This window comes from Gracilinanus agilis, chromosome 5 (assembly GCF_016433145.1).
Source record: "Gracilinanus agilis isolate LMUSP501 chromosome 5, AgileGrace, whole genome shotgun sequence".
Taxonomy (NCBI): domain Eukaryota; kingdom Metazoa; phylum Chordata; class Mammalia; order Didelphimorphia; family Didelphidae; genus Gracilinanus; species Gracilinanus agilis.
Genome location: NC_058134.1, coordinates 306,305,889 through 306,317,605, shown reverse-complemented (window position 1 = coordinate 306,317,605; position 11,717 = coordinate 306,305,889). Strand labels below are relative to the sequence as shown.

Sequence of the window (11,717 nt, the reverse complement as noted above, 5' to 3'; positions counted from 1 at the left end):
GCCCCCTCCCACCTGCGCCGGGGGCCGCGCAGGGACGCTCTGTCTGTCCTCCTGCTGCACACGGGGCGCCTGTCCGTCTGGATTCCTCTGGGTCAGGGTGAGGGGCGGTGCTGTGCTCGGAGATGCGGGGTCCGTCTGGTAGGACGCGGGCGCAGTAGGCGTCCGCCCTCGGAACGGACGCCAGCAGGCTGTCGGCTGTCGACTGTCCGCTGTCCGCGGTCCGTCCCGGGTTAGTCTGTTGGAGCTGGGCAAGACCCAGCCGCTTCCCAGGTTAAATAGTCCCCTCCGGGCCGGGGCGGGGCTGCCAGACTTTCCGCCCCCTCGGCCCTCCCCGCCCCCTCCGGTCTCCCGGCTCCAGCTGCTAGGAACCCCAGTTGCTTCTACAACCCCTGGCCTGGGCAAGGGGCCGGGGGGGCCGGAGAAGCCAGAGCGCGGGTCTCTCTTAGGCTCAGGCCACTGGAAGGGATGGACACGGGGAGGGCTGGCCGGCCGGTTATAGGGAGCCCCAAACACACGGGGCTCTTTCCTGGCAGCGGGCAGAAAATGCGGGAGGGTGCAGGGAAAGTGAGTGAGTCTTCGAGTTAAAGGATCTGAGTTCCAGTGTGAGGTCTCACCCTAGCGGAGGCTCCTTGTCCAAGTCCTGTCTCCCTCCTGTGCCTCAGTTTCCCCATTGTGATCTCTAAAAGTACCTTTCCACAGGACATCCTATCATTTCCGTCGCCCACCCCTCCCTAGAATTCCCATATCGCCCCAGTTCCTTCCTCGGGACCTCAGCTTGAGCCCCTTCCAGGGAGAGCTGCTCTGACTGCCCCAGTGCACCGGGGCAGCCCTCACTGGGAGCTGGGGCTGGAAGATGCAAGCCGGGAGGGGCTGGTCCTTGGGCTCAGCAGGACCCTTCCCGGAACAAAGGGTTAAGCAGGAGGCAACAGCTTGAAATTCCCAGCGAGCACCAGGAATCCCATTCCTTGCTGGGAAGCCCCTGGAGATTGGCCAGGCTCCCATTTGGGGATAATGGGGGGAGCCACAGGCCGGGCTTTGAGGTCTGGTGGCTGGGCCAGACTCCCCCTCGATTGTACAGACTCTACTGAGGGCTCACAGTTGTCCCAGAGTCTGGGCCACACTGGGTGCGGGGCTGCTGGAGGGGCATCAGGAACGAGGGGCCCAGGTTTGTGAACTGGGAGTCAAGGCTCGGGCTGAGGAGAAACTGTGGAGTTGTGGAAGCCCAAAGAAATGGGGTTTGAGGTTTAAGGCAGGGTTGGAGAGGCAGGGGAGCCAGGCTGGGGATTATGGGTAAGTCCAAGGGGCTCCGAGGCACCAGACTCTGGGCACTGACATGTTGGACGTGCTCCATCCAGCATAGGCGCCTCTCAGGTGGGCCAGGTTGAAGCTTGGCCTAAGGTATGGGTGTCCCAGAGTGAGGACAGTGCCTAGTGTCCCTGCTGTGGTCAAGGCTTCCCACTGTGGTCACCCTCTGAAGGCCAAGGCACACCTAAGCCGTCCTCCCTCCTTCCTCCCTCCCTCACTCCTCCTGCCTGAGGAACGTGCCCTGAGACACGAAGGGGAGGCTCCCAGCCGGGCACTGCCCCACTCTGCCTCCACACGCCCAGCCCAGCTCCTAAAGGCTCAGGGGAGAAGGGGGAGGAGGGGCTGAGCAGGACGGGCAGACCTAGGCCCGGGAAGCCAGGGCCCCCATGTGTCCAGGTTCCCACCATTCCCCCGCTCAGCTTAGCTGGCACTGGGAGTCCTCTGCTGTGCATGTGGCTGGCTGTCCTGGGCTCTTGGCTCTTCAGGTTAACAAATCCTTCAGGCAGTCAGTGGACACTGATGGAGAGTCCTCCCTGCCCCCACCCCCACAACATCCAAGTAGAGGAGAGGGCAGAGAGAGGAACCCCATCAGAAGAGACCTAGGCCAAGGCGGGAGCCAGAAAGCCAGCCCTGGAGGATCCTACCAGTGAGAGGGGGGGCCCCGGTCTTTAGGACCCCCGGCCAGGGAAGGAAGCCCCCATCGAGGCAACCCCCAGGCTAAGAGGAGCCATAGACTTGCCCTCCGGGATCCCCCAAGTCTCGAGGGAGAGACTGCTTCTTCTCTCAGGTAGTTGCAAATAGATTCAGGAAATTGGAGTTACTGGGCTGGAAGCAGAGTTACTCCATGTGACCCGAGACGTTGTCACAGTGTAGAAATAACATAAAGGACATCAAGACATGCCCGCCTGCCTGTCTTCCCACAATGGAGGGCAGGCGGCTGCTGCCAGGCCTTGCCCCTTGCCTTCAAAGTAGAAGGGATGGCCTTGAGATCATCCTGCGTATTCTTGTCCACACTTTTCCGTAGATCCCCCAGAAAGGATCTAATTCAACGAGCCTTTATTAAGAAAAATGATGAGAGGGGGCAGCTAAGTGACTCAGTGGATTGAGAGCCAGGCCTAGAGACGAGAGGACCTGGGTTCAAATCCGGCCTCCAACCATAGCTGTGTGACCCTGGGTAAGTCACTTAACTCCATTGCCTAATCCTTATACTCTTCTCCCTTGGAACCAATGCCTCGTATTGATCCTAAGGTGGAAGGTAAGGGTTTAAAAAAAAAAAAAAGAAAGAAAAGATGGCCTCTTATGCAAGAGGGCTGGGTGGTGCAAAGCTTCCATCATCATAATCTTCATCATTGCTGTGGTCATAATCAGTAATAATAATAACTCAAGATGGAGAGTATGGAAATAGGCATAATTGCTAGCAAATTGCTTACCTTCTCAAGGTGGACAGGGAGAAAGAGAATTTGGAAATGAAAATTTTTTAAGTGAAAGTTAAAAACTTGTACATATAGTTGGAGAATATTTAACAAAATAAAATGTTTTAATTTAAAATAATAATAATAATAATAACACTCAAACTATCCCCAAGTAGATGAGGAATATCCAGCCCAAAAGGCTCAGCCAGACCCTGAGCCAGTTGTCTAATGTACCACAGAATTTTGCCTGGTAGGCTGGGACCAGATTGTTTTTTATTGATAGACAATAGGGAACCACAGAAGCTTCTTGAGCAGGGGAGTTATTAGCTTACCTTTTTTTCTGACCATATATTTTGCTGATGACATCCATTATTTCCCTTGTAAAATTCTTAGTTGATAATGGGCTTCAGTCTACTCACACCCAAATACCTTTTTGTTGTCCTATAACTGTTGGCGAACCTATGGCATGTGAGCCAGAGAGGGCTGCTCTCTTCCCCTTCTCCATGTGCACCAGAGAACATTTCTCCCATCACCCACCCCTCTGCCCAGCAGCTCAATGGAGCACTTCTTCCCTTCTCCTGTCTGGGGTAAGGCTGGAGGCTCACATTCATCATGATTGTTGCAGTCTGGGCACTCGGTTTCTAAAAGGTTCACCATCACTGCCCTATAATCATCGCTGAGATCCTTAACAACACTTCTCCATTTCCCAAATCCAGGCCAGCCCACCCTCTCTTCCCACCCAGGTCTGAGCTCGCCTATTGTCCGATCGCATGATGTCTGCTTGATTTGGCCTCAACATCCCGGTTGGGGCAAAGGCTCAGGGTTAAGGATCTACAGAAAACTGGACCTTGCTAATAGGAGCACCAGCTTTATTTCCCTGCAGCACAACACGCAGGCAAAAAACACAAAACCCCAGAACATGGAGACACACAGCCAAGGCCGGGGTTCCTCGGGTGGGGGAGGGAGACCTGCTGAGAGTGAGTGGGGTCTGAGCAGGAAGGTTTTGAGCTCACTGATGCTATAGCTGGGAGGGGTCATTTCTAATCAGACCCAGGCGTAGGGGAAATTCTCCAAGTCACTCATTTATCAGCATCAGACCTGGGTGGAGGAGTTTCTTAATCAGGACCAGAAAGCGGAGGAGAGTTTGAGCTGGTAATCGAGGACCCCAGGAATTCGGATTAGCCAGTGCGGGAGGGTGGGAGCCAGCCAGGAGCCAAGATTGTTTCCATGCTTGACACAGGGTCCGAATGAGTTGGGGTCAGTAGAAGAGTACAGGCTGCCTGTCATTGTCTATGTGGTTGCGGTTGCCGGGACTACTTAGCCTCGGTGATGCCAACATAGGATCCTATCAAGCAATGGATTTCAGAAATCACATTTATCACAATGTTGGTCCGGGAGAAGCCAGAGAAGAGGGGACGGGTTATCAGGTGCCTGCTACGTGCCAGATGCTTTGCCAAGCAATTTATAGTCTTAATTAATTATTATATTATTTTAAGTTAAATTTTAAACTAAAGAATATTATATTATTAAGCAAATATTATCTTAGTTGATCTCATGATAGCCTGGGAGGTAGGTTCTATTATTATGCCCATTTTACAGAGGAGGAAATTGAGGCAGATAGACATTAAGTGACTTATCTAAGGTCCCACAGCTAGTGTCTGAGGTCAGATCTTCCTGATTCCAGTCCAAGGCACCTTTGGCTGCCTCTATAGATTGTCCAGAACAAAGCCAGCTGGCATAAGCTGGTCATTCTTCGTCTACTTGGGGATAGTTCAAGTATCGTTATTGTTATTGATTCTGGCAGTGGCAATAGTGGCAAAGATGATGGCAATGGAAGGGGTAGCTGAGTGGTAGTTAGAGTTCTGGGCCTTCAGCCATGAGTTCAGATCCAACACCAGACACTATCATTGGGCAAATCATTGAACCTCTGTTTCCTCATCTGTAAAACGGGTGATAATAATAACATCTGGCCCCCAGAATTGTTGTGAGGATCAAATGCGATCATTGTAAAGTGCTTTTAGCACAGTGCCTGGCATCTAGTAAGTGCCATTTCATTTTGGCTATTATTATTATTATTATTATTATTAGCTCATCTTGATAGAGTATGTTATGGTTTTTCAAAGCCCTTTATATGTTATTTCACTTGACCGTCACACAACAGACCCAAGAGGTAGATGCTATTACTAATCCATTTTATGAATGAATAAACTGAGGCCAAGAGAACTTAAGGAATTTGCCCAGAGTCCCACAGCTAGTCAGAGTCTGAGGCAAAATTCAAACTCCCGTCTCCTCTCTTCTTTGTGTTCCCTGGCTAGTGACGGTGCCTGTAGTAGGAGGCTCGGTGATGAAGATGATGGTGAAGAGGGCGGCGATACTAATGATGGTGAGGCTGGAGCTTGCTTCAGTACTGCAAAGACTCATGATTAGAGGAAGCGCCCATGTGCAGCCCAGGGCAGACAGTCATGGGGAGGCGTGGTAGCTGAATCATCACCCTGCAGCTAACGCAGCTGAGCCCCTCTGAGCTTAGGCAGACTGGACCCAAGACAACAAGCACATAGTCAGTCCAGTCCATCCCTGGGAGCTTGCTCCTGGCCTGCCTTGTTTATTCTCTCCTGGGAAAGTTGTGGAGAGCCCAGGATCCCCTTTGCCTTCACTAAAGCAATTTCTAGAAGTGCCGAAGAGCAAAAGCCCACAGACAGATAACTGGCTCTGGCACTCTGCTAGAGAGCCACGATCCACTTCAGCGGGTGAAGAATCCATCTAATTGTCTTACGATCTGGATAAGCAGCTCCTCACATCTCTACTTGGTTGGCAAAGGTATCCGGAGAGATTTTTTTTTAATGCTTTAATAAAATCCAAGAATCATATGTCTCTGGAATTGACCCGTTTTACCAGTCTAGTAACTAGCTAAAAATACAATGAGATTCATTTGGTCTGACTTTCTGATGAACCTGTACTGGCTCTTAGTGATTGCTGTTTTCCTCATAAAACAGCCCTTTAGTAATGGGCCATAGAATTTTGCCTGGTAGGCTGGGGCCGGATTGTTTTTTATCGATAGGCAATAGGGAACCACAGAAGCTTCTTGAGCAAGAGCATGAGCAGCCCAGCTTTTTTTCTGGCCTTTTATTTTTGCCTATGGCTTCTTCTTTTTTTTTTTTTTTTAAAGAAAAATTTTTCCATGGTTCCATGATTCATGTTCTTATTATCTCCCCCTCCACCCCCCCCACTCCTGTTAGCCAACATACATTTCCACTGGTTTCTTCATGTGTCATGGATCAAGACCTATTTCCATATTATTGATAGTTGTACTAGGGTGGTCATTTAGAGTTTACTTCCTAAATCATGTCTGCGTCAACCCATGTGTTCAAGCAGCAGTTTTTCTTCTGTGTTTCCACTCCCGCAGTTCTTCCTCTGAATGTGGGTAGTGTTCTTTTCCATAAATCCCTCAGAATTGTCCTGGGTCATTGCCTTGCTGCTAGTACAGAAGTCCATTACATTCTATTTTACCACAGTGTATCAGTCTCTGTGTACAATGTTCTGGCTCTGCTCCTTTCGCTCTGCATCAGTTCCTGGAGGTCTTTCCAGTTCACGTGGAATTCCTCCAGTTTATTATTTATGGCTTTCTTTACTCTGCTTACAAAATTCTCTTTTGATAGTGGACTTCAGTCAACTCGCACTCATCAAGTGCCTTTTCATTGCCCTATAAAAGACCTACAAGAGTTCAGCCTTGCTGTCTACCCAGGGGGAAAAAAGTGGGAGGAGAATGCCTTTAGAGCTGAGCCATCAATCCATATATCTTGCCCTGAGCCTGGACATAGGGGCAACTTAGGAGATCCCTAGAAGTTTTAGTGGTCATTGAAAGCTTCCTGGAAGAGGTAGTGGACCTGAACAGATAGAGAGCATTTTGGCAGGCAGAAAGCAGGGGAAACCCCCTCAATAGGGGACAGAGGCAGGACTATACAAGACCTGTCTGGGGATGATGAGAAGACTGAATGGCTGGGGTTCCCACCGTCCCCTGCCCCAAAACAAATCTTTGCTCCTACCACTCTGACAAGATGAAGGCTGACCTCTTGAATGTTAGCATAATGGTAAAGTGTAGAAGGCTTTTGAGGATGGGAATAATGGGAAGAAGGCAGATTTAATGACCATTCGTGTGGTTTTCTTTTGTACAGAGAATGGAACAGAATGGAGAGCGTTTGAGCTGGTGGGGACATCTTGACTGTCTTCTTGAGATACTCTCCAGGGTCTTTCCCGGTCATTTGCTATTTTCTTCTCTGCCAGATATCTCAGCAACCAATCCCTTGGAGCTTTAAAAATAGTCCCTCAGCCTTGAGGTTCTCCTCTTCCCAAGAGCCATTGCCACCTCCTTAAATAGCATGTACTGGGGCCCATGCCATTTGATGAAAGGGCACTCCTCTCATCAGTCACAATAGAACTCTGCTGGATCTAGTTGATTCTGGGTCTATAGGGGGATCTTCCAGTTTAATATGGAAGCTTTCTCCCCTCCATCTCTGTGATGTTTTGCAAATTGTTTCAATTATTTTTAATTGTTTTCTTTCATTTTTTCAATGAACAAAAATCGATGGGTTGTTTCAATTCCTTCGGCCAAGGGTGCTTTCCTAGTCCTTTGGCTCACCAATGTGTACTTCCTATTTCCTTAATCCTTGTAATTCCAGGAATCCTCTTATCTCCCCATCTCCCCTTCCTCATCCAGCTGAATCCTTCTAAGTCTCAGGCCCCCAAGTCTTTGCTTCTTGGGATACCAGTATGTTTGCATGCCTGTCGACTTCCTTCTCAAAGAATACCTTTATGGCCAGTGAAGTCACTGTAGCTCCCACCTCCACACATTTCATACCTTGGCACCAGCTGATCCCATGCCTGGAATGCTTTCTCTCCTCGTACATCTCTACCTTCTAGCCCCAGGTAGAAAACTCACTTGCCCAATCTAGAGCCAGATCCATACCTTCTCCTCTAGAAACTTCCCCTCTTGGGGATTGCTTGGGGGCACCGGGAGCTGGGGAGGTGAGCTCCCTCACATCTGGCTTTCCAGGGCAGCTCTACTTCAGGCTCTTTCCGAGTGACCTGCTGAAAGGAGGGCCTGGGAAGGAATCCCAGACAAGAAGGGCAGCTTCGAAATGACACGTTGAATCGATTCACAGACTCAAAGGCAAGTTCTATGGGCGATGGGTATCTGGTATATGTGCAGACTCCATCAGCTTCCTCAGCTGCCGCAAGCTCTCCGTGGGAGAGGACCTTAGGGAGCTCGCTTCCAGGATGATGGAGCCTTGGAGAGACTGTGGCTCTTGTGCAATGTTCCATCTTTGGTTCAACTGTGAGAGCTGGCTCTCTTCCAAGGGAGGCTCCGTGATTGCTTTTGGAGGTTTTTAAAAAGTCCTGCCAACATCGGCCACTTCTTTTTTCCTTCTTCCAAGTCTGGGGAAGCTCGAGAATTCTTTCTCTCCGAGTGGGCCAGAGGAAAGAACTCCTTTGTGGCCTGGACACTGGGAGAGTGAGCTAGGGCGCATTCTCTCTGTACAAAATGGACGCTTGGATGCCACTCGCAATCTTCTTTTCTCCAATGTGCGCAAAATTGCCAGCTTGATTTGGTGTTTTTAAGTTTGGAATTAAAACAGAATAAAATGAAGATTAAAACCCCAGCCATAACAGTAACAACAATGGCATAAACCAGTGCTGCTTAGCCCTCGTCATCCCTTGGACACAACTGAGTACCTTTCCCCTTGGATGCTGTCCCTCTGCTTGACTGCCATTAGCCCTGCTCTCTCCTGGTCTTCCTCCAAGCTGTTTCTCAGTCTTCTTTCCTGAATCATCTCCCAAGAATCATTCTGTTACCACAAGTCTGCCATAGGCTTCTGCTCTGGGCACCCTCTTCCTTGATGACTGCATCTGCTCCCATGGGTTCAAACATGATTTCTCCCCAGATATCTCCCAAATAGATGTCTGTGTATCCCGTATCTCACTCCTGGCCTCCAGTCCCACCTTTAGCTCAATTAACAAGCGTTTACACTCAACATGTCCAAATCGCTCGACCAGGCACTGGGGATACACATTTTAAAAATGGGCCTTGTACTAAAGGAAGTGACATTCTCCTGGGAGGACAGAACAGGGACACAGATGAAAGTCATTTCACAGGAAAGAAGGGAGCATGCATCTATTAAATGCCTACTACATACCAGGCACTATTACAAATTTTATCTCATTTGATCCTCACAACAACTCGGGGCAGGGGAGGGAGGAAGCTATAATTATCCCCATCTTACAATTAAGGAAACTGAGGCTGACAGGGTAAGTGACTTCCTACATAGCATAATTAGTAAATAACTGAGGCTAGATGCCTTCCAGATTCCAACCCCAGTACTCTATCCACTGCAGTGTCACCTAGCTACCTACACGGTAAATCAGGACATTGGGTTGATGAGAATAGGTACCCTGAAGCAGGGGGGACTTAAGCTGAGCCTTATATGGAAGTAAAGAATTCTGAAAGGTAGAGATGTAAGAATGAGGAGAACCCAGTGGTCCCATGAAATAGCTTGGGCAAACCGTGGGGACAGGAGGGTGAATGTCTGTACAAAAACAACCAGGGGGACAGAAAGAGGAATTAGTGTAAAATAAGTATGGAGAGGTAGCCTAAAGCTAGGATGGCAAGAGGGAGCCACAGGAGCTTCTTAAGCAGGGGACTAACATTAAGCAGGTCAGACGTGCCCTAGGAAGACAGTTTTGGCAGGTGCTTAATAAATGCTTCTTTCCTTCCCATTCATGCTTAGGGGATATGATGATAAAGCAATGGAAAGATTACTAGGAGTAATCAGTAATAGAAGTGGTCAGACATGGGGAAAACCAGAAAAGAATGTGCTCCTGAGGGCAGAGCCAAGATGGTGGAATAAAGGCAGAGATTTGCCTGGACTCTCCCAAATTCCCCTCCAAATCACTTTAAAATAATGTCTCAAAACAAAGTCTAGAGTGACAGAGCAAGCAAAAAAAGGATGGGATTTTCCTTCCCAAGACAACTTAGAAAATTGGCAGGAAAGGTTTGTCTCACTGGGGTGAGAATAGAGGTCAATCCAGGCCAGGGCACACTGGCAAGCAGCAGCATGATTTGAGGGTAACTGACTCACAGTGCAGCTTCCAGAGCTCTCAGCTCATAGATAGTGAGGGGGTGAGATGACTGGTCCAAAGGAGATCATGGGGGACCATTTGTTGGCAATGGGTGCAGGACTTGGTTGCATTGTCCATACATGGATCTGGGTCACAGTCCCAGGGTGAAAAAGAGCACTAACACACCAGCACACAGGCCAAGAAAGCAGTGACCACACCTCTTTAGATTATACCACCTTGGAAGAACTAAAAACTTATAAACCCTCCCAAAATTAGCTCTGAAAACAACAGCAGGAAAAACCTAAAGTGTGGGACAGTGCCCCCTCTGCCCTGAGTGTAGCAGAGTCCAACTTTAACATAAAGTTAAAAGTCAAGAAATAGGCTGGGAAATGAGCAAACAACAAGAAAAAAAAAGAACCTGACCATAAAAAGACACCATGATGACAGGGAAACTCAAGAAACAAACTCAGAAGAACACAACAAAGTAAAAACTGCCACATCCAAAGCCTGAAAAAAAAATGTGAATTGGTTTCAGGTCCAAAAAGAATTCCTAGAAGAGCTCAAAAAGGAATTTAAAAATCAAATAAGAGAGGTAGAGGGAAAATTGGGGAAAGAAATTAAAGTGATGTAAGAAAAACATTCTAAAAACTTTGTAAAGGAGGCATCAGAAATACTGAAGAAAATAATACCTTAAAAATAGAATATGCCAAATGGTAAAAGAAGTACCATAATCTACTGAAGAGAATGTCTTAAAAAATCAAAATTGGCCAAATGAAAAAATATTTTTAAAATTCACTAAAAAGAAAAACTTCTTTAAAAAGAATTGACTAGGGGCAGCTGGGTGACTTCAGTAGATTGAGAGCCAGGCCCAAAGAGGGGAGGTGCTGGGTTCAAATGTGGCCTCAGATAGTGCCTAGCTGTGTGACCCAAGGCAAGTCTCTTAAACCCCACTGCCCAGCTCTTATCATTCTTCTGCCTTAGAACCAATAAACAGTATTGATTTTAAGATGGAAGGTAAGGGTTTAAAAAAAAGAATTGACTAAATGGAAAAAGTGAAACAGGGACAGCTAAGTAGCAGAGTGGTTAGAGTATCAGGCCTGGAGTCAGGAGGACCTGGTTTCTAATCTGGTTTTAGATACTTCCTAACCGTGTCCCCCTGGCAAGTCACTTAACCTCAATTACCTAGCCCCATGTTGGTGGACCTGTGGCATGCATACCAGAGGGGGCTGCTCCCTTCCCGCTCTCCATGCCCTTGAGAATATTTCTCACATGACCCACCCCTCTGCCCAGCAGCCCAGTGGGAGCTCTTCCTCCCTCTCCTGTCTGGGGTAAGGTGTGAGGGTTGCAGTTTGGGTACTTGGTCTCTAAAAGGTTCACCATCAAGTGGCCTAGCCCTTGCCACTCTCCTATCTTAAAGTTGATACTAAGATGGAAGATTAGGCTTTAAAAAAGAAAAGAAGAAGAAGTACAAAAATTCACTGAAGAAAAGAATTTCTTAAAATTAAGAATTTGGCAGCTAGAAGCCAATGACTCCACAAGACATCAAGAAACAGTTCTAATTATAATTTTTTAAACCCTTACCCTCTGCCTTAGAATCAATACTGAGTATTGATTCCAAAGTGAGAGAATAGTAAGGGCTGGACAATGGGGATTAGATGACCTGTTCAGGATGACCCAGCTAGGAACTGTCTGAGGCCAAATTTGAACCCAGGACCTCCCATCTCTAGACCTGGCTCTCAATCCATTGATCCACCTAGCTGCCTCTATAATTTTTTCTAAAAAAGAATGTCATCCTGAAAGTTAAAGAATCTGATCCTAAATGCTGAGGGAGGGGAACACACAAAAGAAGGGAATAGGCAGCAGTGTTAAAAGCTACACAGAGGTCAA

At 48.1% G+C, this 11,717-nt stretch overlaps 1 protein-coding gene across 1 annotated transcript in view; it reads right to left on the bottom strand.

Annotated features, from left to right (window-relative positions):
* Positions 1-223, bottom strand: part of ADM2 (adrenomedullin 2) — an 8,522-nt gene extending 8,299 nt beyond the window's left edge. The window contains exon 1 of the mRNA XM_044678126.1: positions 13-223. The gene's annotated coding sequence lies outside the window, so the exon portion shown is untranslated. The remainder of the gene's footprint in view (positions 1-12) is intronic.
* Positions 224-11,717: the final 11,494 nt, after the last annotated feature.